This window comes from Crinia signifera, chromosome 3, assembly GCF_055691185.1.
Source record: "Crinia signifera chromosome 3, ASM5569118v1, whole genome shotgun sequence".
Lineage (NCBI taxonomy): Eukaryota > Metazoa > Chordata > Amphibia > Anura > Myobatrachidae > Crinia > Crinia signifera.
The window spans coordinates 164,834,754-164,859,812 of record NC_139219.1 but is presented as its reverse complement, the minus strand read 5'-3'; the positions used below and the strand labels follow the sequence as shown (position 1 = coordinate 164,859,812).

The 25,059-nt window shown below is 45.9% G+C and overlaps 1 pseudogene; it reads right to left on the bottom strand.

The window, feature by feature from the left end:
• Nucleotides 1–4,313: 4,313 nt before the first annotated feature.
• LOC146066071 (U2 spliceosomal RNA) lies at nt 4,314–4,533 on the bottom strand (annotated as a pseudogene).
• Between the last annotated feature and the right edge of the window lie 20,526 nt (nt 4,534–25,059).

Genomic DNA, 25,059 nt, shown 5'->3' with positions numbered 1-25,059 from the left:
TCAACAGGGTTCCACCCACTTGACAAGAAAGACAAGTGGGATTAAGGTGGTTCTCCTGGGCATTCTAGGACAACAGGCAAAAATGGTAAAAGATTTTTTTTTAAAGTACTGTGCAAAATAAACTACTGTATAATATTATGTTCAACTGTTATAATTTGTCTTATAAACTGTTTAAAATCAGTGTCAATATTATCCAATATTCAATATTGAAATAAAAGAGAAAGTTCTTCTTAATTTAAGGTAATTTTTGCTTGCATAAACACAATTTCTTTCGCATAAAACCAGAAGTAAATGCAACTTGTTTGAATCTCCATTCATCCTTTCCAGAGCTGACAGATGTGATCAAATTTATTGTAGATGATTTAAAAGATTCATTTGAACCCCCCCTATCCTAACATAAACTACCCATGATGTGTATTGAGGACTAAGGGGCTCATTTATCAAGATCGCATTTGAAACGCGATCTGGGCGGAATATTACCACCCAGGATCGCATTGTAAAATGCGATCATATCACCGCGATGTATCACCTGGCAAGGTGCAGGGACAGGGCTCCGAAAGGAGCCTGTCCCTGCGATACCCAGAGCCGGAAGCCAGGGGGGTCTGCGCATGCCCCCCCCCCCCCCCCCCCCGCGACGGGCTGCCCGATGTTGATACATCGGGCAGCTTCGCATCCCCCATAGAAACCTATGGGGGATGCGGCCATCGGTGCTGCAGGGGGGATCGCAGCGGGGATCGGAGATTCCTGCTGCGGTCCCCCTTTAATACATTTCAGTGAAACTTAGTATTTGCGGTTAACCCCCGGATGTTTTCGTGGATTTAGCCGCAAATATTGCTTGATAAATGGGCCCCTAAAACACACATTTTCAAGGTATTGATTTTAAATGTTAATGAATATGTGTTTCCACCACAGAAACACATCAATTTATTTCCATTTTTATAGGTTTGAAATAAATAAATATAGAATAAAAAATTACCTTTAGAGTATATACTGTACCACACTAGGGGCCTAATTGGTAATTAGAGAAAAAGAAGATAAAAAGAAAAAAAAAAACATTAGAAAATTGTGACTATTCCATTCACAAAAACCTAAACATCAAAGAGTTTTTGGTACTTGTTTCCTAGCACGGCCACAGCGATTTGGATCTCGGGCATCGCAGTTAAAAAAATTGCGTCGGTCGCATCGCATGCGCGCTAAAAAATCGCATGCGATGCGACCGACGCGATGCCCGCGATTTCCCATAGGGAACAATGTAAAATGCCTCAATTTACCCAAATCAACATAGGGAACAATGTTAAATGGGCCAGAAACCCCCCAAAAAAACCCTGAACAGTGAAATGGCCCCCAAAAAATAGTTAACGCCACCCCACGATGAACGTGAACCCGAAGCGTGGCGAGCGCAGCGAGCCCGCGAGGGGCGGCGGTATGCGTCCTCCGACCTTTTCATACCCCCACTATCCACGTCGGCGTGGAGTTGAGAATAGATAGCCACCGAGCCCGAAGCGCGGCGAGCCCCGCGAGGGGACGCGGATACCTTCACAGGTAAACGCGTCCCTTCGCGGGCTTCACAGGTATCTGCGTCCTCTCGCGGGGCTCGCTGCGCTCGCCACACTTCGGGCTCGGTGGCTCGCTGCGCTCGCCACACTATCTATTCTCAACTCCACGCCGACGTGGATAGTGGGGGTATGAAAAGGTCGGAGGACGCGTACCGCCGCCCCTCGAGGGCTCGCTGCGCTCGCCACGCTTCGGGTTCACGTTCATCGTGGGGTGGCGTTAACTATTTTTGGGGGGCCATTTCACTGTTCAGGGTTTTTGGGGGGGATTCTGGACCATTTAACATTGTTCCCTATGTTGATTTGGGTAAATTGAGGCATTTTACATTGTTCCCTATGGGAAATCGCGGGCATCGCGTCGGTACCATCGCATGCTTTTTTTGGCCGCATGCGATGCAACCGACGCGATTTTGACTTTTTCAATGCATTTCAATAGGAAATCGCGGGCATTGTGGCCGTGCTAGGAAACTAGTACCGAGTTTTTCCATCTGACTTAATCTAATGCTGCACATACTCTGATGCGATCAGATGCGATGCAACATCGAAGTGTGATGTACATTGCATCCAATCGCATCTTATGGTGCAAAAAGTGCCTTCTTCCAGCGCCCGATATAAAAAAATATTGGGCGGTCCTCTAATTGGCTGAGCCAATCAGAGGGCCGCCCAGTGTTTTAAACTGTTTCAAAGTTTTTAAATGAAATGGGATCATTGTATAGACAGTAACTAGGTCGACATGCATGATGGTCGACTTGACTGAAGGTCGACATTATTTATTAACAGTTTCTTATATAGTGCATACATATTCAGCGCTTTACAGAAAGAATATTTGAAAATTCACATCAGTCACTGCCCCAGTGGAGCTTACAATCAATATTCCCTACCACATGTACACGCACACACAGACATTCTAGGGTTAATTTTATTGGAAGCCAATTGACCTACCTGTATATTTTTGGATTGTGGGAGGAAACCGGAGAACCCGGAGTAAACCCATGCAAACATATATATGCAAACTCCGCACAGTTAGGGCCATGGAGGGGATCGAACACATGACCCCAGTGCTGTGAGGCAGTAATGCTAACCAATATACCATCCATGATGCCCCATGAAGATCGACATGACAAAAGGTTGACATGGGTTAGGTCGCCGGGTCCTTAGGTCGACAAAAGCATTAGGTCGATATGGGGAAGGTTGACAGTCAAGTTTTTCAAGGTCGACATGGGGTTTTTCACTTTTTTTGTCCCGAATTTCGACACAACTCAATGTTTCCGCCACTAAAAGCTGTCTTCCTGTCCATCAAACTGAAACTACTCAGTGTAAGGATATGTTTGATAATCGGCCAGACTGCGAATTCTGTAAATAGTAATCCATACTGAATTAGGCCTTATGTTTATTATTAACAGTTATTATATAGAGCACAAATATTCTGCAGCGCTTTATAGAAAATATTTGAACACATCAGTTCCTGCCCCAGCGGAACTTACAATCTATATTCCCTACCGCTGGGGTAGCCAACTCCAGTCCTCGAGAGCTACCAACAGTTAATGTTTTCCAGATCTCCTCACAGACTTACAAGTGAAGTAATTAGCTCCACCTGTGGATCTTTTAAAATGTGTTAGTGAGTAATGAGTACAGCTGTGCAGCACCTAGGTGGACTGGAAAATGTGAACTGTTGGTAGCTCTCGAGGACAGGAGTTGGCTACCATTGAGTTTGAAGAAACTCAGGAGCCCGAGGTGTGCTCCCTACCACCAGTGCTGTGCCTAAACACGTGCAAAGGGGGCCGTGCGATCGAAGTGGGCTTATCTCCTGAAGGAGACGGGCCCCGTTTTTCCCCTAACCCCTCTCAACCATAAGGCCGAAGAGGGGAAAATAGGGAACGGTGGGTCCTCTTCGCCGAAGCTTAGAGAGACCCTCATTCCTCAACCCCCGGAAGGGTTAGGACGGTGGGTCCTCCGCACCCGAAGGTTTGGAGAGACCCTCAATAGACTTCCCTCCGCCTTGCAGCTCGGGGTCGTCATCGGGGGCACGAAGCTCTCCCCAAAAGGCGAGAGCTTCGGCACATTGGGGAAATGGAAGGCCCGTAAGGGTCGACCACACTACCCAAAAAAAGTGACAAACTACAAAAAAAAAACAGAAAACGTGAAAGTGACGAACGTGAGAAGGAAAATAAATAAATAATAAAGAAGACCCTAGCCAGAAGGCCGGGGTGGGGGTGTGAAAAATTGTCCTACCCCATCCAAAAGGACGAGGTAAGGACGTGAAGCGCTAACCTAGAGGGAAGTGCGCAGTGCTAGTGCTTACTAGTGCATGGTGATTTTGGGATTACCCGTGCATGTTCGGCACTCCCGAGTTTCCCCGGGGGCACAGTGCAGCCTCGGACTCCAAGCAGCCGACCGATCAGCGTCCGACCAAGTGTTTCTCTGCTCCCATCATAGGGCACTTTCCAGCCCCTGGCATGGGAATGGGTACTCCACTGGGCTTTTCGACAGACTCCCTTAGGGGCTACGACCCCCTCGGAAGAGCAATATACTCAGTCTCAGTGTTTCTCCGATCCCAAGGTTAAGGTACTAAGCTGGGCCTTTCGAGGTCTCCCCATCAGAGGCTACGAACCTCTGGAACAGGAGCCATCTACTCAGTCCCAGCCTTTCTCCGCTCCTTGGCAATGGATACTAGACTGAGCCGTTCGCTGTCTCATCCTGCTACGAACCCCGTCAAGAGAGTCAAACTACTAGGCCCATTGTTTCTCCCCCCCTCTTACCAGTGGATTTACGGAAACAACACCTCCTACCAAAGGCAGAGGTGAAGGTACTCAGCCAGACTTTTCACCACTCCCAGGCAAAAAAGAGGGGTCCCACACCCTCCGCCCATCAGAGCAGCTACTCAGTCCAGCCTTTCTCTATTCTCTGCCAGAGGCCAGTCCATACCCACTGATAAGAACAGATACTACACTTGATCTTAGCCAAAAGGCCGAGAAGCGGAGTTGGCTACCATTTTTGATTGAAAAAGCAGGTCTTTATTGTACATAAAGAATGCAAAAAACAGACGATAACAAATATCACACATATACCGTGTCGCAGCACAGCCAAAACACAGTACACATGCAAACAGTATAGTACATATTATAAAATACAGTACAAGATAAACTCACACTATAGACTATACTATGCACTATGCATTCTAACGGTAACATTTACACAACAGTATACAAGACTATGGGTGTGGAGGGTTAGGGGGTGAGGGAGGAGGAATCACATGCCCGAAGCTTTATTGACCAGACAGACACATATAAGGGGAGGGCAATAAATAGAAATACAGCAACAAAACAACAGACATTGTGAAGTGAGGGGGAAGGGGCCACGGTCCCAAAGTCTTATAAAACAGTCCAAACAAGGGGAAAGGACCAGAAGAAAAGGGGTTTAGTCCTCTTTGTCACGGCCTGGACTGTCTGTGTTCCCGGCACTGACCTGGGTGCGCCAGTGGAGGGCGCAGGGAACTGGAAGCGAGGAGGCTTGAGGTAGCTGGAGCTCATGCACGGATGCTGGAGGGAGATGACCTGCCGGGGACACAGAGGATTGGCTGAGACCTAAAGCAGAGGCGCGGGGTCTAAGCCGACAGTGGTATTCACCAGGGACCCCCGCAAGGGGATATGGACTTCGCTGCAACTGCCGACCAGGTCGCGGCCCTCTGCCCAGGTTCCCCTGTGGCTTTGGCAGGGTTTAGATAACAAGAGTCTTTAGAGAGGCACTAAAACCATCGATGGTGATCGATGGCACTGAATGCTATACAGCAACACGGAGGGTACTTGAGGAATGTGAGATGCGGCCTGGAAACCGGGGATGACACGAGGGTAGCACAGGGAGACGCAGGAGACACTGAGGATCACTGGAGCGGCTAGGGAGCCGATACTGGAGATCACTGGGGATCGCTGGGGCGGCTAGGGAGCTGATACTGGAGATCACTGGGGATCGCTGGAGCGGCTAGGGAGCCGATACTGGAGATCACTGGGGATCGCTGGAGCGGCCTGGGAGCCGAGGGGAGACGGGCTCGGAACCCACTGCTAACCGGACACTGAGTAAATAACCTGGGCTGCACAAGAAGACAGGATCACACGGCAGATGGAAACACGTGGAGACTTCTGGCAGGAGTGGAATGACCAGGACGCTGAGAGTAACACAGGTGACAGCGGACTCAGGAAACCGGACCTCTGGAGCACGTGGGGAGTCTTGACAGGAGCTTAACGCTGGAGAACTCACAGGTAAACTGACGAGTTGTTCAAGACAAGGAGGAGACTGTGAGCTAGGCTTTTATCCCTCCAGGTGATTAGGGAATCAGACGCAGGTGATGGGATCAGCCGCAGCAGCAGCACACAGACCAGGAAGTAAGTTGGAGTTTACCTGGATCATGTGGCCCGCAGCTTGATCAGGGAATACACCTGGAGCTCACAGTGACGCAGGGGCGACTTGGAAGCAAAAGACATCACGCCAGGGATTGCCGACTGTGCCGGCAGCTGATCTACGGAGGACACTACCCCAGCGTGCCGGTAAGGGGCGCATGTGAGCGGTGCGAGAACCGGGGTTCATGACACTCTTCTTCCTCAGGGCTATCCCGAATGGAATAGTCTCTGAGCAGGCTGTGAACCAGCCTGCGGCAGTCCTGAACGGACATTCTCTCCCTCCGCAATATGAGACGATTTCTGGCAAACCACAAAGCGTCCTTAACACAGTTTATAAGGCGCCAGGCTTCCTGGGTCGCCCCATATGTGTGGGTGCCCGGGAATAGTCCATACTGTACCGAAAGGTATGAAAGACAGTTCCTGGGCACGGAGTCCTTGAATTCAGTCTCTAGGGCATCCAACAACAACTGTGCGTAGGTGCAGTCCCAGAAGATGTGCATGGAGGTTTCTTCATGCACAAAGCACCAGGGACAATGTCTATACCTACACAAGTTTCGGGAGTGCATGAATGACCGGTGAGGCAAGCCCCCCTGAATGGCCATCCATGACATGTCTTTGTGTCTATTTGTGAGCCTTTTGGAGGCCACATACTCCCAGACAAACTTGGCAGTTGCTGAAGGGAGCCCTGAAATCGGTTCCATGACGTCTTTGGCTCTGATGAGCTTGTGGGCCGTTTTAGGTTTCCACAAGTCGGGTTTCAATCCCTCCAGTTGGTGCTCCCTCACAAACTTGGACACATCCAGGTAGAACCATGGAGTAGCCCAGTTGTAAGGGATGGAGCTGTCCCACTTGTCCCATTTAAGGGTCCTCCACATTGGTAGGAGGAAGAAGAGGGACATGGAGTTCCCCGCAGAGCCGGCACAATTGTCAATCAAAGTTCTGCGGATACAGTTACATGCAAAGAAGGCTTTCAGCATAGTTGGAATGTCTGGAATGCCTTTGCCACCTTTGAGGGGATCTTTGTACATGTGAACAAAGAGGTTTTAGCACACCAATATAGCGCTGATAGTGTTCTCCAGTATGAACACCCAGGTGGAAATAATATGAAAAATTGTCACCAATATTATCCCCAAATGCGTGATTGTAGAATGTGTCACATCCACTTTATCCAATAAGGGGCACACTCTTTCCCACACACTCCTCGGTAGTAGAATTTACCATATAAAGAATGGGAGAAAGGACATAGTGCATAACTTTAAACAACAAGCAAAGTTTTATTAGATGTGCACTTACAATTTATGAATGAAAAAACAGCATGTAGCATAAAATAGGCTTGGATCCCCTGGTTCTTGGTGTTTAGATGGTGAGAGGTCCCAGTTCCGGATCTGGGTACCTCAATGATACTGCAACAAGTGTCCAAAACGAATCCAGCAAACGATAAAAGTCCTATGGAGCAGGCAAGACACGCTTAACGCGTTTTCGGATCCCCTGGTTCTTGGTGTATAGATGGTGAGAGGTCCCAGTTCCGGATCTGGGTACCTCAATGATACTGCAACAAGTGTCCAAAACGAATCCAGCAAACGATAAAAGTCCTATGGAGCAGGCAAGACACGCTTAACGCGTTTCGGATCCACTGATCCTTCGTCAGAAGCGACGAAGGATCAGTGGATCCGAAACCAGGGGATCCAAGCATATTTTATGCTACATGCTGTTTTTTCATTCATAAATTGTAAGTGCACATCTAATAAAACTTTGCTTGTTGTTTAAAGTTATGCACTATGTCCTTTCTCCCATTCTTTATATGGTAAATTCTACTACCGAGGAGTGTGTGGGAAAGAGTGTGCCCCTTATTGGATAAAGTGGATGTGACACATTCTACAATCAAGCATTTGGGGATAATATTGGTGACAATTTTTCATATTATTTCCACCTGGGTGCTAATACTGGAGAACACTATCAGCGCTATATTGGTGTGCTAAAACCTCTTTGTTCACATCACTACCCTCTGGGTGTATGGAATGACGCCCCAGCACTACTAATTAAGCAGCAGATAGTCCTATTTTGCGCATATATAACATAAATTTTCTCTGGATCTTTGTACATAACAATCCGCTTCACTCTGTCCATTTTGGAGCCCCAGATGAAGTGGAAAACGGCCCGTGTGATGGCCTTGCAGATCGTGGCCAGAGGTGGCCAGGCCTGGGCAGTGTACTGAAGAACAGGAAGAATCTCATTCCGCAGCACAAGTGTTTTCCCTTCGATGGTAAGTTCTCTGAGACTCCACAGTCCAAGTTTTTGACGCATTGTCGCAAGTCTTTCATCCCAGCACTTCAGGGCCGCTCCATCTCCCCCGAACCAGACCCCAAGGATCTTGATAAGGTCTGGCTTTACCGTGAAGGGAAATGGGGCGGAGGATGACAGGTGCCACTTTCCGAAGAGCATAGCCTCTGACTTCCCAAGGTTGACCTTTGCTCCTGAAGCACGGCCGAAGTTTTCGCAGGTCGCGGACTATGAAGGTTGTGGACCACCATAAGGGAGCAGTCGGGATCCCGACGTCGGAGGAATGACTTTCGGAATCCCGACTGTCGGCGAGCCGTCCGGCACCCAATTTGGATTCCATTCATTCACTGTGGCATCCGCAATCTTGAAGGAATGTCCCCTCCTTAAGAGCCCGGTCAAAGAAATACTATAGTAGAAGAAGTGGGAGAAAGGAAAAACCCCATTGTGTGGAAATTCATACAAACTTCCCCAGTACTGGTGAATACAGATGGTGACTATCATTTCCATTATTATTAAGTATTAGTGCACAACCACAGCTCAATTATTATATTTTCCTATCTATTCATTTTAATTGTATTTTTATTTACTTATTTTATTAAATATATACATTTTTATTGAAATTGCAACATGCCTGATAATTTCTTAACGCATTATCAATTAGAAGTTCATTTTATATTCCATGTGTACACAATCTATGTTCCAGGTTAGGTAATTATATCAAGTAAACAAAGCCTGTATGTAGTTTTAATAAGCCTCCGCAGGGAGCAGAAATAATATACCAATATTGAGTTCATTCTCCCCAGAGCTTATTCCACAGTAACTGTGTATCTGGCAGACTATAGGAGATGCTGTCATTTGATTGCTTCAGATTTAGCACATTCTTTTGGGAATTACATTTTCACTTTATTATAGTTGTAACATTGCAACAGACACTACATATATTTAAAGCAGTATATATATATATATATATATATATATATATATATATGTATATATATATATATAACTTCCCAACCTTGGAAGTGTGAGTGCTGTTTGCACCCCATTCGTAGGAATGACGAGTGTGTTGGTACTTCTCTGTAGCTATATATTTGGGTTGATTTTTAATTAACCTCTGTTACTGTGATCATAGCTTTCTCATGCACCCTAGATAAGCTCATTTACCTGAAACCTGTGACAGCTGCCCCTTTAACCCAGGTTTTTTGTAACCTGATGAAAATTTATTACATAAATTGAAACATTGTTAAGTGGCTTCGTCTCCAGCTATTGTTTATTGGCCCCGAGTGCCGCACCCTCGTACCCCTACCCAATTAAGCTGTGAGGGCATCGGTTGCAGATATGGATAGTCTTATGGAGTGCCAAACCAACCTGGATCTATATATATTACTTACAGCACTGGAGGAACTCACTCGTCTGGATACTGCCTATGATATTTTTGCTCAAACTAAGCAGTACCTTCTGATAAGTCTCCTCTTTATTACACGGTCTTGTCGCTTAATCCGATAACTACGCTTGATACCAGTGAATGTTTTTAATTCCATGAGAAGTCCAAGACGACCTACACATTTTGCTCTATTGAACACTGTATTCAACCATTTCTACACTATTGATTTTCAACCCTGATGACGACACGCGTCGGGTTTTCTGATGATCATTGTATGAAATTATAATATCCGAATCACTGGACCTGATTATGCTGCAAAAGGAATTCATATGATTGTTCTTTTTAAAAAAGATTTTATAAAAAATGTCTTAGCGTTGTATCCAGCCAATTGTTTTAAGTGTTCTCTGAGCTGGTGTCGGCACACTTATAGGTGCACTCTATATATCCTTTCGTGTATCTATCTTCCTCTTCCCCTACTAACAGTGGGGACTTATAGATGTGCAGCCTTCATATCCATAGCACAGGGAAAGGGTTATTCTGTCCATATATATATATATATATATATATATATATATATATATATATATATATATATATAAACATTGATCTATCTCCCTGTCACTTCCCTACAAAACTTTAAACGGACTATCAAGACCCACTTCTTCATTAAATCTAACCATTTCTCATCCTAACCCTCTATTTATGCTCACTTCTATTCCTGCTCTGTCAACCCAGTTTGTCTGCCCCTTCCCTTTAGAATGTAAGCTCTAATGAGCAGGGCCCACTCTTGTGTGCTTTTATAAGAATATATCTCTGCCACTGTTATTGTTACTACTGTTACTAAATTGCGTTAGTGTCCGCTGCTGCAACTGTCTTCTATTTATCATGTACAGTACTTGTCCTAATTTGAACTGTAAATCACAATTTATCATGTTCATCGATGTACTGTCAGGTGCTGCGGAACCCTTGTGGCACCAAATAAATAAACTGTAATAATAATAATAATAATAATATCTATCTATTAACCCACATGCTGTGTTGAATGTGCTGTTGATAGTGGGAAGAAAATGAGATTTGTGGACAACTTTACAAGAGAGAGCCTACCACAGTTTTGGAGGAGAAGTTCTGTCAGTATCATTCAATAGGGGAAGCAACAGTGGTGGTACCAGGATATCCCAGCGAGCAGAGCAGTTAATAATTACTGGCATCAATATATGTTCAAGGGAAGTAGTATTGCTTACAGTTTACTTACGTGTGTAAGATGAACTGCAGAGAAAAGCCAAGAGTGCTGAAACCGTTTGTGTTAACACCTATGGGAGAGATTTACCATATCTTGGAGAGAGAGATAAAGTGGAAAGAGATAAGGGGGAATTCAATCCTGGATTCCGACTGTCAGAATCCTGGCCGGTTTTTGACAGGGTCTGATAGTTTCTTGAAAGGCGGAAGTCAATGTTCCGCCTATCAAGTGGTAAAAATGGTGAAAAGCCATGGATTGTCAAGATACGACAGTGAATTCTACAATCCACGGCCATTTCCGAAAAAAACAGATCTGACTGGTTTGAAATGGCCCTTTCGACTGGTTAGGAGTAGGGTATTAGTGCCAGTTTAATACCCCTATGCACTGTCATTAACACACCATGGTGTGACCCATTCATCATTTGCCATAATATAGCCGCCACAGAAACACAGCACCATGGTGTAACCCCTCCATTGCTTTCGACAATATAGCCACCATACCGATACAGCACAATGGTGTAACCTCTCCATTGCTTTCCACAATATAGACACCACACCGATACCACACCAATACAGCACAATGTTGTAACTGCTCCATTGTTTGCCATAATATAGCCACCGCAGAAACACAGCACCATGGTGTAACCTCTCCATTGTTTTCCACAATGTAGCCACTACACAGATATAGCACAATGGTGTAATCCCTCCATTGCTTTCCACAATATTGCCACCACACCAATACAGCACAATGATGTAACCTCTCCATTGTTTGCCACAATGTAGCCACCACACCGATACAGCACAATGATGTAACCTCTCCATTGTTTGCCACAATATAGTCACCACACCGATACAGCACAATGATGTAACCTCTCCATTGTTTGCCACAATATAGTCACCACACATACATAGTACTATAGTGTAACCCATGAATTGTTTGCCACAATATACCACCAGAGAGACAAAGCACCATGGTGTAACCCATTCATTGCTTTCAAAATATAGCCACTGCACAGACACAGCACCATGGTGTAACACATCCATTGTTTGCCAAAATATAGCCACCGCAGAGGCTCAGCAATATAATGTACTCCATACATGTTTTTGCCATAATATAGCCACCATAGACACAAGTACCATGGTGTAACCCATGCATTGTTTGCAATAATGCATGGGTTATACCCAGATTATGCTAGGAAAGCAGAATAATAGTCACAAAACACATAAGTTATTGTAGTAACTGTAGTATATGTGAAGCCTAGATGCTAAATTTAATAGGCTTTATGCAAGTGATACAAGCTGCTGAATACACACAAACCCTGTGTTTATGTATAAGATAGTTTGTTTAGAGAGCAGCACCATAACAGAGATTTATTTACTACCCCTAGTTGCATTATGACATGGGCAGTTACCACAGTTAACAGGGAAACAAGTTCAATATATAGGTAACAAAAGTATCTTCATAGACTTTATAGCATCATTAGTTATTGACTACTTATCTGCATCAGGTGCATATCTAAATGTAACAAGGTTTTCCATTAATTGAAGTTTTTAATTTTGTATATATTCACTGGCCACTTAATAGCAGCTACAGTATGTACAGTATGTTGCTGCTAGTATCCATGAGGTATTTCAGGTACAGTAACTACTGGGTAATTCGGCACGTCAGTGCTGGGATATGACCTCACTGGAGACTGATGAGGATATTTCTCATAGGCTGGACAGATAAGGCTAGGAAAGTGGGCTATTTCCCCACATATATTCTATTTTTAGAAGATGAGAGGTATATTCAATGCCCTTAAGGTGACATATGATGACGAGCAATGCCAATAGCTCACCTTCAGTACTCAACTGACCCCCTTCACTCACCTTTCCACCTCGCTGGTTCTTTTCAGCGAGGTGGAAACATTGAGTGTGGCCAGCAAAATGGCGGGGCTCACCACAAAATGCAGCAGGCTCGTTGCATTTGCTTGAATACAGCAAGCGGCCGTCGAGGGGGTGTGATGGTGAGGATGGCTTATTTCCTGCGATCCTTGCCGAAAACAAGCCATTCTACCCCTCTCCGGCGGCATTGAATATACTCATAGCGATGCTTCAATAAACAACCACTAAACGTTCAAAGTACCTTAAACAAAAATAACAAATATATAAGTAAAATTCCCCATGGTTTAATACAACATGAGAGTGTGCACTTTGTGTTACCTTGCCTATTTGTGTGTAACTGAATGCAAGCTAATGTTCTCTGTGTGCTTAATGTGGATATTACAGGTCATTTGCAGTATTCATTACTGGGATTACTGAAAGGAAGATTTCTGTGTAACGGAAAATATCTCCTCCACAATCACAACTCTATCTAAAATATCCAGAAACATTTACATTTAATAAAATAACTTATACTCTATGATTTGAAGTTCTTCAGTGGTTCTTGAACTCAGTGTACCTGCTAATTAATATTGAAGTGCACATATAGGAAAAAATAGGCTAACACTCACATCCTATAAACTCCAAAGTGGCAGGCACTGATGCCAATGATTAGACCCTCTCTGTAAAGTGCTGTGCAATATGTGGGCGCTATAATTAAAGGATAATAATATATAATTCATGTAATAGAAATATAAATATAGAATAAACGGGAACTTTTGTTGCAACATATGTTACAAAATTGCAGCCTTGTGTAGATGGGGTTTTTACGTGTGCCATGGGAATCCCCTCTGCTATTATCTTTATGGCATTAATCAGCTTAATTATGTGCAATAAAAAAAACCTTTGGTAAGTACCATAGAAAAAAACACAGTGAAATGTAATACCCCTTTTACACCAAAAACCCTGGTCCGACCCTGGTCTTTGAACGCTGGAGTTTCCAGGGTCTGACCCTGCTTTATACTCCATTTACACAGCACTTCGACCTGGGTCGGACCTGGGTCTGCACCATTTATACTGAACCTGGGTCAGCACTGCATTTCCTTGTGGTTGCCAAGGGGGGTGAAATTGCTTGTTGCCAGGAGGCAACACATTATATATATATATATATATATATATATATACACTACTTAAATAAAAATTCTGAAGGGGTAGTGGGGGGAAGCTGCCCCCTGGGGTGCTGGGAGAAGGGGGGTTTCTGCGGCTGCTGATGGGAGGTGGGGGTAACTGTCAGCCTGAGGTCGGAGCCTGAGAGGATGATGTGCGCTGCCCCCTCTGCTTCTAAATCAGGCCCAATATCATACAACTGCGGTCGATGATGGTCGGAGCCAGAGGGGATGATGTGCTGGTGAATCAGGCCCAATATCATACAACTGCGGGTCGCGAAGTTCCTGCGGCGAATGGACAGTCACTGGCGGGGGTCCCTCCGGCGCATAGCAACTAGTACTAGTTCCCATGCACTGGAGGGACCGCCGACACTGACTGTCCATTCGCCGCAGGGACCGGCTGCCGAGGGGTGGTACAGCAGCAGCGGCGCACATCATCCCTCCGGCTCCGACCATCATCCCCCGCAGTTGTATGATATTGGGCCTGATTCACCAGCAGCAGCGGCGCACATCATCCCCTCCGGCTCCGACCGCAGGCTGACAGGTACCCCCACCTCCCCTCAGCAGCCGCAGACACCCCCCTTCTCCCAGCACCTGGGGACAGCTTCCCCAGTGCTGCACGCTGTGGACCCGCTGCGGGTGCCTGCACCCGCAGTGGGACCATTTACACCGGCCTTTACGCGGGTCCTACCCGGGGTCAGGAACTGGGTAGAGGACCCACCAATGATCCGGGTCTGACCCGCCGCTGACCCGGATTTTTCGGCGGTGTAAAAGGGGTATAAATTTCCCCCATTGCCTCTCACCCTCACTAACATTTCCTTTCTCTGTAAACTGCAGCACTTGTGCCTAATACAACACAGCAAACACATACAAACAGCAAATATTCTCATTTCCCCTCCTTATTTTAATATATGCAAATTTAGTTATATCAATGCAGGATCCATTGAAATGTACATGATCTAATATTCTGTATTACAGAGCTAAGTAGAACCCAGGACTCACCACAACCCTGGATACAGTTTGATCCTGGACTATTTGGGTGCAGACATGAGTCATTCTTCTACGTGCCTCCTGTAATCAGCATAATTAGCAGCAAGTAATAATGAATAACACTGACACCATACCTCCCAAATTTTCTAGGGTGGGAAGTGGGACCTTCCGCACCCGAGGTGGCGACCGCTCCAGAAAATGGCTGGAGGGGGGCAGGACTGAGCAACATGACCCATTTTTTACATTTTGGGGGAGTGCCCAGCACTCCCTGAACAGACCCCGACCAAGACAGTTGAGAGGTACGGATTTACCAAGACTGCTGTGCATACATCCCCACTAATATGCCCTCTTTTTATAATTCAGTGAGTTTATAGCATTGTCACTGTGGATAATATGTAGAATGGACCCATTTATAAGTGGTAATGCAAAGATTTTGTATGGGCACCGCATTCATAGGACAGTCTTACTGTACTCTCCTCGCCTCTTACAGCCAGAGTTTGTGTAAATTAGTAGTGCCATGGTGATCGGCCCCAGTACAATACTGTATGTCCATATAAAATACATTATTAGATCATGTATATGACAGAAAACTTAGTTTATTCCAATGTTTCTTTTTTTTAATATTCAACTTTATTGACAACAACAATATATGCAGAGGGACAGGCTGTTATTGTGATGTCATTATGATGTCACAATGGCTTTGTGCTACATAACCAAGCTCACTGCACAGACAGGTGTCTTTGCTGTAGACTCACTGGACAGTAAGCATCTATTACTCACTGTACAGAGTTAGCAGCTATTACTTGGCGTTTGCTTTTATAGTAATTCGCATCAAGTTAAAAAATATTGATATGGATTCCTCTAATGACAGCTCGGGGGAATCTAGCATTCCATGGATGGATGAAGAAGAATATAATGAGGAACTACCACCCGCTAATAAGACTATTTTTTCCGGAACTATGACCGAAGATCTGGGAGAACAACAAAGCGGTGAGCATTTCTATGAGCTTAGACCAGCGACAGCTCCACCAACTGAGGAGGAAACTCTCATGGTGACCAGAGAGAATGGAAAAGTGGAGATTTCAATGTTCGGCGAGACTATCATGCATCGCTTTGACCGCTATGCTCCTCAAAATGGCTGGATGGAAATGCAGATGGAGTACTATGCAATGTGGACCCTCGATGAGAGAGCAGAAAGGGACACCAATGCCACTGATGGGCCTGAAGGTGACACCGGGGAAGGAGATGGTGGCAGTTTGGTTGCAGAGAACAATGCCCAACTGGAGGAAGTGGTAGAATCTCTTCCCAATGACACCGTACAGGCCATAGAACACCATGAAAAAGAACTAAGTGCTGAAATAAAGCCGAAAGCCGCTGAACTGAAAGACCTGCAGCATCAGCAGAAAGAGATCCGTGATCAGACCGCACGCTTCTGGTGGCAACGACTGATAAGACGGGTTAGAACATCAGTGCTGAATGTAATCCACACACGCAATAGGGTCGCGCCCATTGTATGAAGGTTTAAGGGTGAGCTCCAATATATTCCAACTGTTCCTGATGGACCATTATTGTTGGAGCTCTCATACCCATTGGACCCAAGTCATTATAAACCTGAACAGAAAATCCATCTGGGGAATAGGGCTACTGGCGATACCCCATAAAAAAAAACGACATTAAGCAGCCACCTCATGGGTGTGTTGGAAGAGCTGCTAACCCTAACCATACCCAGGGCCGCCGAGAGGTACAATTGAATGGGTGTCATGTGATGCGCGCTCCCATGTACATCACATCGCACAGCACAAAAATGTACATGTCCTGCACATACTTTTTGTACTAGATTGCTCATTGCTTTGCAAAACGGATGTGATGCGCTGCAAAAGAGTCTAAATTGTATACAATAATTGTACCGTGTATGGGCACCTTAAGTTATATATGGAAGTGAAAAATTAAGAAAGACAAAATTAAACAACCAAAACATTGCCCCAATAAACAAACAAATAAATAAGAAAACATCGCCATGATAAATAAAATAAAAACAAACACTGTCCTAATAAACAAAAAATGATTTATGTAAGTTACATTATTGGGGGAAATTTACTAAGATGTGTATTCTACTTCCCATGTGATGTTGCTATGGGCAACCAATCAGATCCTGTCTACTATCTTCTAGAGGGTGCTAAATAAAGAAGTAGATTCTGATTGGTTGCCCATAGCAACAACACATGTGAAGTAGAATACATATCTTAGTAATACCCCTTTTACACCAAAAACCCTGGTCCGACCCTGGTCTTTGAACGCTGGAGTTTCCAGGGTCTGACCCTGCTTTATACTCCATTTACACAGCACTTCGACCTGGGTCTGCACCATTTATACTGAACCTGGGTCAGCACTGCCTTTCCTTGTGGATGTCATAAAAAATGCTTGCTCGTTGCCAAGGGGGGTGAAATTGCTTGTTGCCAGGAGGCAACACATTATATATATATATATATATATATATATATATACTACTTAAATAAAAATTCTGAAGGGGTAGAGGGGGGAAGCTGTCCCCTGGGGTGCTGGGAGAAGGGGGGTTTCTGCGGCTGCTGATGGGAGGTGGGGGTACCTGTCAGCCTGAGGTCGGAGCCTGAGAGGATGATGTGCGCTGCCCCCTCTGCTTCTTAATCAGGCCCAATATCATACAACTGCGGTCGATGATGGTCGGAGCCAGAGGGGATGATGTGCTGGTGAATCAGGCCCAATATCATACAACTGCGGGTCGCGAAGTTCCTGCGGCGAATGGACAGTCAGTGGCAGGGGTCCCTCCGGCGCATAGCAACTAGTACTAGTTCCCATGCGCTGGAGGGACCGCCGACACTGACTGTCCATTCGCCGCAGGGACCGGCTGCCGAGGGGTGGTACAGCAGCAGCGGCGCACATCATCCCTCCGGCTCCGACCATCATCCCCGCAGTTGTATGATATTGGGCCTGATTCACCAGCAGCAGCGGCGGCGGCGCACATCATCCCCTCCGGCTCCAACCGCAGGCTGACAGGTACCCCCACCTCCCCTCAGCAGCCGCAGACACCCCCCTTCTCCCAGCACCTGGGGACAGCTTCCCCAGTGCTGCACGCTGTGGACCCGCTGCGGGTGCCTGCACCCGCAGCAGGACCATTTACACCGGCCTTTACACGGGTCCTATCCGGGTTCTACCCAGGTCAGAACCTGGGTAGAGGACCCATGTAAATGGACACGGATATACCCCATTTACACCGCCGATGATCCGGGTCTGACCCGCCGCTGACCCGGATTTTTCGGCGGTGTAAAAGGGGTATAAATTTCCCCCATTGCCTCTCACCCTCACTAACATTTCCTTTCTCTGTAAACTGCAGCACTTGTGCCTAATACAACACAGCAAACACATACAAACAGCAAATATTCTCATTTCCCCTCCTTATTTTAATATATGCTAATTTAGTTATATCAATGCAGGATCCATTGAAATGTACATGATCTAATATTCTGTATTACAGAGCTAAGTAGAACCCAGGACTCACCACAACCCTGGATACAGTGTGACCCTGGACTATTTGGGTGCAGACATGAGTCATTCTTCTACGTGCCTCCTGTAATCAGCATAATTAGCAGCAAGTAATAATGAATAACACTGACACCATACCTCCCAAATTTTCTAGGGTGGGAAGTGGGACCTTCCGCACCCGAGGTGGCGACCGCTCCAGAAAATGGCTGGAGGGGGGCAGGACTGAGCAACATGACCCATTTTTTACATTTTGGGGGAGTGCCCAGCACTCCCTGAACAGACCCCGACCAAGACAGTTGAGAGGTACGGATTTACCAAGACTGCTGTGCATACATCCCCACTAATATGCCCTCTTTTTATAATTCAGTGAGTTTATAGCCTAGTCACTGTGGATAATATGTAGAATGGACCCATTTATAAGTGGTAATGCAAAGATTTTGTATGGGCACCGCATTCATAGGACAGTCTTACTGTACTCTCCTCGCCTCTTACAGCCAGAGTTTGTGTAAATTAGTAGTGCCATGGTGATCGGCCTCAGTACAATACTGTATGTCCATATAAAATACATTATTAGATCATGTATATGACAGAAAACTTAGTTTATTCCAATGTTTCTTTTTTTTTAATATTCAACTTTATTGACAACAACAATATATGCAGAGGGACAGGCTTTTATTGTGATGTCATTATGATGTCACAATGGCTTTGTGCTACATAACCTAGCTCACTGCACAGACAGGTGTCTTTGCTGTAGACTCACTGGACAGTAAGCATCTATTACTCACTGTACAGAGTTAGCAGCTATTACTTGGCGTTTGCTTTTATAGTAATTCGCATCAAGTTAAAAAAATATTGATATGGATTCCTCTAATGACAGTTAGGGGGAATCTAGCATTCCATGGATGGATGAAGAAGAATATAATGAGGAACTACCACCCGCTAATAAGACTATTTTTTCCGGAACTATGACCGAAGATCTGGGAGAACAACAAAGCGGTGAGCATTTCTATGAGCTTAGACCAGCGACAGCTCCACCAACTGAGGAGGAAACTCTCATGGTGACCAGAGAGAATGGAAAAGTGGAGATTTCAATGTTCGGCGAGACTATCATGCATCGCTTTGACCGCTATGCTCCTCAAAATGGCTGGATGGAAATGCAGATGGAGTACTATGCAATGTGGACCCTCGATGAGAGAGCAGAAAGGGACACCAATGCCACTGATGGGCCTGAAGGTGACACCGGGGAAGGAGATGGTGGCAGTTTGGTTGCAGAGAACAATGCCCAACTGGAGGAAGTGGTAGAATCTCTTCCCAATGACACCGTACAGGCCATAGAACACCATGAAAAAGAACTAAGTGCTGAAATAAAGCCGAAAGCCGCTGAACTGAAAGACCTGCAGCATCAGCAGAAAGAGATCCGTGATCAGACCGCACGCTTCTGGTGGCAACGACTGATAAGACGGGTTAGAACATCAGTGCTGAATGTAATCCACACACGCAATAGGGTCGCGCCCATTGTATGAAGGTTTAAGGGTGAGCTCCAATATATTCCAACTGTTCCTGATGGACCATTATTGTTGGAGCTCTCATACCCATTGGACCCAAGTCATTATAAACCTGAACAGAAAATCCATCTGGGGAATAGGGCTACTGGCGATACCCCATAAAAAAAAACGACATTAAGCAGCCACCTCATGGGTGTGTTGGAAGAGCTGCTAACCCTAACCATACCCAGGGCCGCCGAGAGGTACAATTGAATGGGTGTCATGTGATGCGCGCTCCCATGTACATCACATCGCACAGCACAAAAATGTACATGTCCTGCACATACTTTTTGTACTAGATTGCTCATTGCTTTGCAAAACGGATGTGATGCGCTGCAAAAGAGTCTAAATTGTATACAATAATTGTACCGTGTATGGGCACCTTAAGTTATATATGGAAGTGAAAAATTAAGAAAGACAAAATTAAACAACCAAAACATTGCCCCAATAAACAAACAAATAAATAAGAAAACACTGCCATGATAAATAAAATAAAAACAAACACTGTCCTAATAAACAAAAAATGATTTATGTAAGTTACATTATTGGGGGAAATTTACTAAGATGTGTATTCTACTTCCCATGTGATGTTGCTATGGGCAACCAATCAGATCCTGTCTACTATCTTCTAGAGGGTGTTAAATAAAGAAGTAGATTCTGATTGGTTGCCCATAGCAACAACACATGTGAAGTAGAATACATATCTTAGTAATACCCCTTTTACACCAAAAACCCTGGTCCGACCCTGGTCTTTGAACGCTGGAGTTTCCAGGGTCTGACCCTGCTTTATACTCCATTTACACAGCACTTCGACCTGGGTCTGCACCATTTATACTAAACCTGGGTCAGCACTGCCTTTCCTTGTGGATGTCATAAAAAATGCTTGCTCGTTGCCAAGGGGGGTGAAATTGCTTGTTGCCAGGAGGCAACACATTATATATATATATATATATATATATATATATACTACTTAAATAAAAATTCTGAAGGGGTAGAGGGGGAAGCTGTCCCCTGGGGTGCTGGGAGAAGGGGGGTTTCTGCGGCTGCTGATGGGAGGTGGGGGTACCTGTCAGCCTGAGGTCGGAGCCTGAGAGGATGATGTGCGCTGCCCCCTCTGCTTCTTAATCAGGCCCAATATCATACAACTGCGGTCGATGATGGTCGGAGCCAGAGGGGATGATGTGCTGGTGAATCAGGCCCAATATCATACAACTGCGGGTCGCGAAGTTCCTGCGGCGAATGGACAGTCAGTGGCAGGGGTCCCTCCGGCGCATAGCAACTAGTACTAGTTCCCATGCGCTGGAGGGACCGCCGACACTGACTGTCCATTCGCCGCAGGGACCGGCTGCCGAGGGGTGGTACAGCAGCAGCGGCGCACATCATCCCTCCGGCTCCGACCATCATCCCCCGCAGTTGTATGATATTGGGCCTGATTCACCAGCAGCAGCGGCGGCGGCGCACATCATCCCCTCCGGCTCCGACCGCAGGCTGACAGGTACCCCCACCTCCCCTCAGCAGCCGCAGACACCCCCCTTCTCCCAGCACCTGGGGACAGCTTCCCCAGTGCTGCACGCTGTGGACCCGCTGCGGGTGCCTGCACCCGCAGCAGGACCATTTACACCGGCCTTTTCACACGTCCTATCTGGGTTCTACCCAGGTCAGGACCTGGGTAGAGGACCCGTGTAAATGGACACGGATATACCCCATTTACACCGCCGATGATCCGGGTCTGACCCGCCGCTGACCCGGATTTTTCGGCGGTGTAAAAGGGGTATAAATTTCCCCCATTGCCTCTCACCCTCACTAACATTTCCTTTCTCTGTAAACTGCAGCACTTGTGCCTAATACAACACAGCAAACACATACAAACAGCAAATATTCTCATTTCCCCTCCTTATTTTAATATATGCTAATTTAGTTATATCAATGCAGGATCCATTGAAATGTACATGATCTAATATTCTGTATTACAGAGCTAAGTAGAACCCAGGACTCACCACAACCCTGGATACAGTGTGACCCTGGACTATTTGGGTGCAGACATGAGTCATTCTTCTACGTGCCTCCTGTAATCAGCATAATTAGCAGCAAGTAATAATGAATAACACTGACACCATACCTCCCAAATTTTCTAGGGTGGGAAGTGGGACCTTCCGCACCCGAGGTGGTGACCGCTCCAGAAAATGGCTGGAGGGGGGCAGGACTGAGCAACATGACCCATTTTTTACATTTTGGGGGAGTGCCCAGCACTCCCTGAACAGACCCCGACCAAGACAGTTGAGAGGTACGGATTTACCAAGACTGCTGTGCATACATCCCCACTAATATGCCCTCTTTTTATAATTCAGTGAGTTTATAGCATTGTCACTGTGGATAATATGTAGAATGGACCCATTTATAAGTGGTAATGCAAAGATTTTGTATGGGCACCGCATTCATAGGACAGTCTTACTGTACTCTCCTCGCCTCTTACAGCCAGAGTTTGTGTAAATTAGTAGTGCCATGGTGATCGGCCCCAGTACAATACTGTATGTCCATATAAAATACATTATTAGATCATGTATATGACAGAAAACTTAGTTTATTCCAATGTTTCTTTTTTTTTAATATTCAACTTTATTGACAACAACAATATATGCAGAGGGACAGGCTGTTATTGTGATGTCATTATGATGTCGCAATGGCTTTGTGCTACATAACCTAGCTCACTGCACAGACAGGTGTCTTTGCTGTAGACTCACTGGACAGTAAGCATCTATTACTCACTGTACAGAGTTAGCAGCTATTACTTGGCGTTTGCTTTTATAGTAATTCGCATCAAGTTAAAAAAATATTGATATGGATTCCTCTAATGACAGCTCGGGGGAATCTAGCATTCCATGGATGGATGAAGAAGAATATAATGAGGAACTACCACCCGCTAATAAGACTATTTTTTCCGGAACTATGACCGAAGATCTGGGAGAACAACAAAGCGGTGAGCATTTCTATGAGCTTAGACCAGCGACAGCTCCACCAACTGAGAAGGAAACTCTCATGGTGACCAGAGAGAATGGAAAAGTGGAGATTTCAATGTTCGGCGAGACTATCATGCATCGCTTTGACCGCTATGCTCCTCAAAATGGCTGGATGGAAATGCAGATGGAGTACTATGCAATGTGGACCCTCGATGAGAGAGCAGAAAGGGACACCAATGCCACTGATGGGCCTGAAGGTGACACCGGGGAAGGAGATGGTGTCAGTTTGGTTGCAGAGAACAATGCCCAACTGGAGGAAGTGGTAGAATCTCTTCCCAATGACACCGTACAGGCCATAGAACACCATGAAAAAGAACTAAGTGCTGAAATAAAGCCGAAAGCCGCTGAACTGAAAGACCTGCAGCATCAGCAGAAAGAGATCCGTGATCAGACCGCACGCTTCTGGTGGCAACGACTGATAAGACGGGTTAGAACATCAGTGCTGAATGTAATCCACAGACGCAATAGGGTCGCGCCCATTGTATGAAGGTTTAAGGGTGAGCTCCAATATATTCCAACTGTTCCTGATGGACCATTATTGTTGGAGCTCTCATACCCATTGGACCCAAGTCATTATAAACCTGAACAGAAAATCCATCTGGGGAATAGGGCTACTGGCGATACCCCATAAAAAAAAACGACATTAAGCAGCCACCTCATGGGTGTGTTGGAAGAGCTGCTAACCCTAACCATACCCAGGGCCGCCGAGAGGTACAATTGAATGGGTGTCATGTGATGCGCGCTCCCATGTACATCACATCGCACAGCACAAAAATGTACATGTCCTGCACATACTTTTTGTACTAGATTGCTCATTGCTTTGCAAAACGGATGTGATGCGCTGCAAAAGAGTCTAAATTGTATACAATAATTGTACCGTGTATGGGCACCTTAAGTTATATATGGAAGTGAAAAATTAAGAAAGACAAAATTAAACAACCAAAACATTGCCCCAATAAACAAACAAATAAATAAGAAAACACTGCCATGATAAATAAAATAAAAACAAACACTGTCCTAATAAACAAAAAATGATTTATGTAAGTTACATTATTGGGGGAAATTTACTAAGATGTGTATTCTACTTCCCATGTGATGTTGCTATGGGCAACCAATCAGATCCTGTCTACTATCTTCTAGAGGGTGCTAAATAAAGAAGTAGATTCTGATTGGTTGCCCATAGCAACAACACATGTGAAGTAGAATACATATCTTAGTAATACCCCTTTTACACCAAAAACCCTGGTCCGACCCTGGTCTTTGAACGCTGGAGTTTCCAGGGTCTGACCCTGCTTTATACTCCATTTACACAGCACTTCGACCTGGGTCTGCACCATTTATACTGAACCTGGGTCAGCACTGCCTTTCCTTGTGGATGTCATAAAAAATGCTTGCTCGTTGCCAAGGGGGGTGAAATTGCTTGTTGCCAGGAGGCAACACATTATATATATATATATATATATATATATATATATATATACTACTTAAATAAAAATTCTGAAGGGGTAGAGGGGGGAAGCTGTCCCCTGGGGTGCTGGGAGAAGGGGGGTTTCTGCGGCTGCTGATGGGAGGTGGGGGTACCTGTCAGCCTGAGGTCGGAGCCTGAGAGGATGATGTGCGCTGCCCCCTCTGCTTCTTAATCAGGCCCAATATCATACAACTGCGGTCGATGATGGTCGGAGCCAGAGGGGATGATGTGCTGGTGAATCAGGCCCAATATCATACAACTGCGGGTCGCGAAGTTCCTGCGGCGAATGGACAGTCAGTGGCAGGGGTCCCTCCGGCGCATAGCAACTAGTACTAGTTCCCATGCGCTGGAGGGACCGCCGACACTGACTGTCCATTCGCCGCAGGGACCGGCTGCCGAGGGGTGGTACAGCAGCAGCGGCGCACATCATCCCTCCGGCTCCGACCATCATCCCCCGCAGTTGTATGATATTGGGCCTGATTCACCAGCAGCAGCGGCGGCGGCGCACATCATCCCCTCCGGCTCCAACCGCAGGCTGACAGGTACCCCCACCTCCCCTCAGCAGCCGCAGACACCCCCCTTCTCCCAGCACCTGGGGACAGCTTCCCCAGTGCTGCACGCTGTGGACCCGCTGCGGGTGCCTGCACC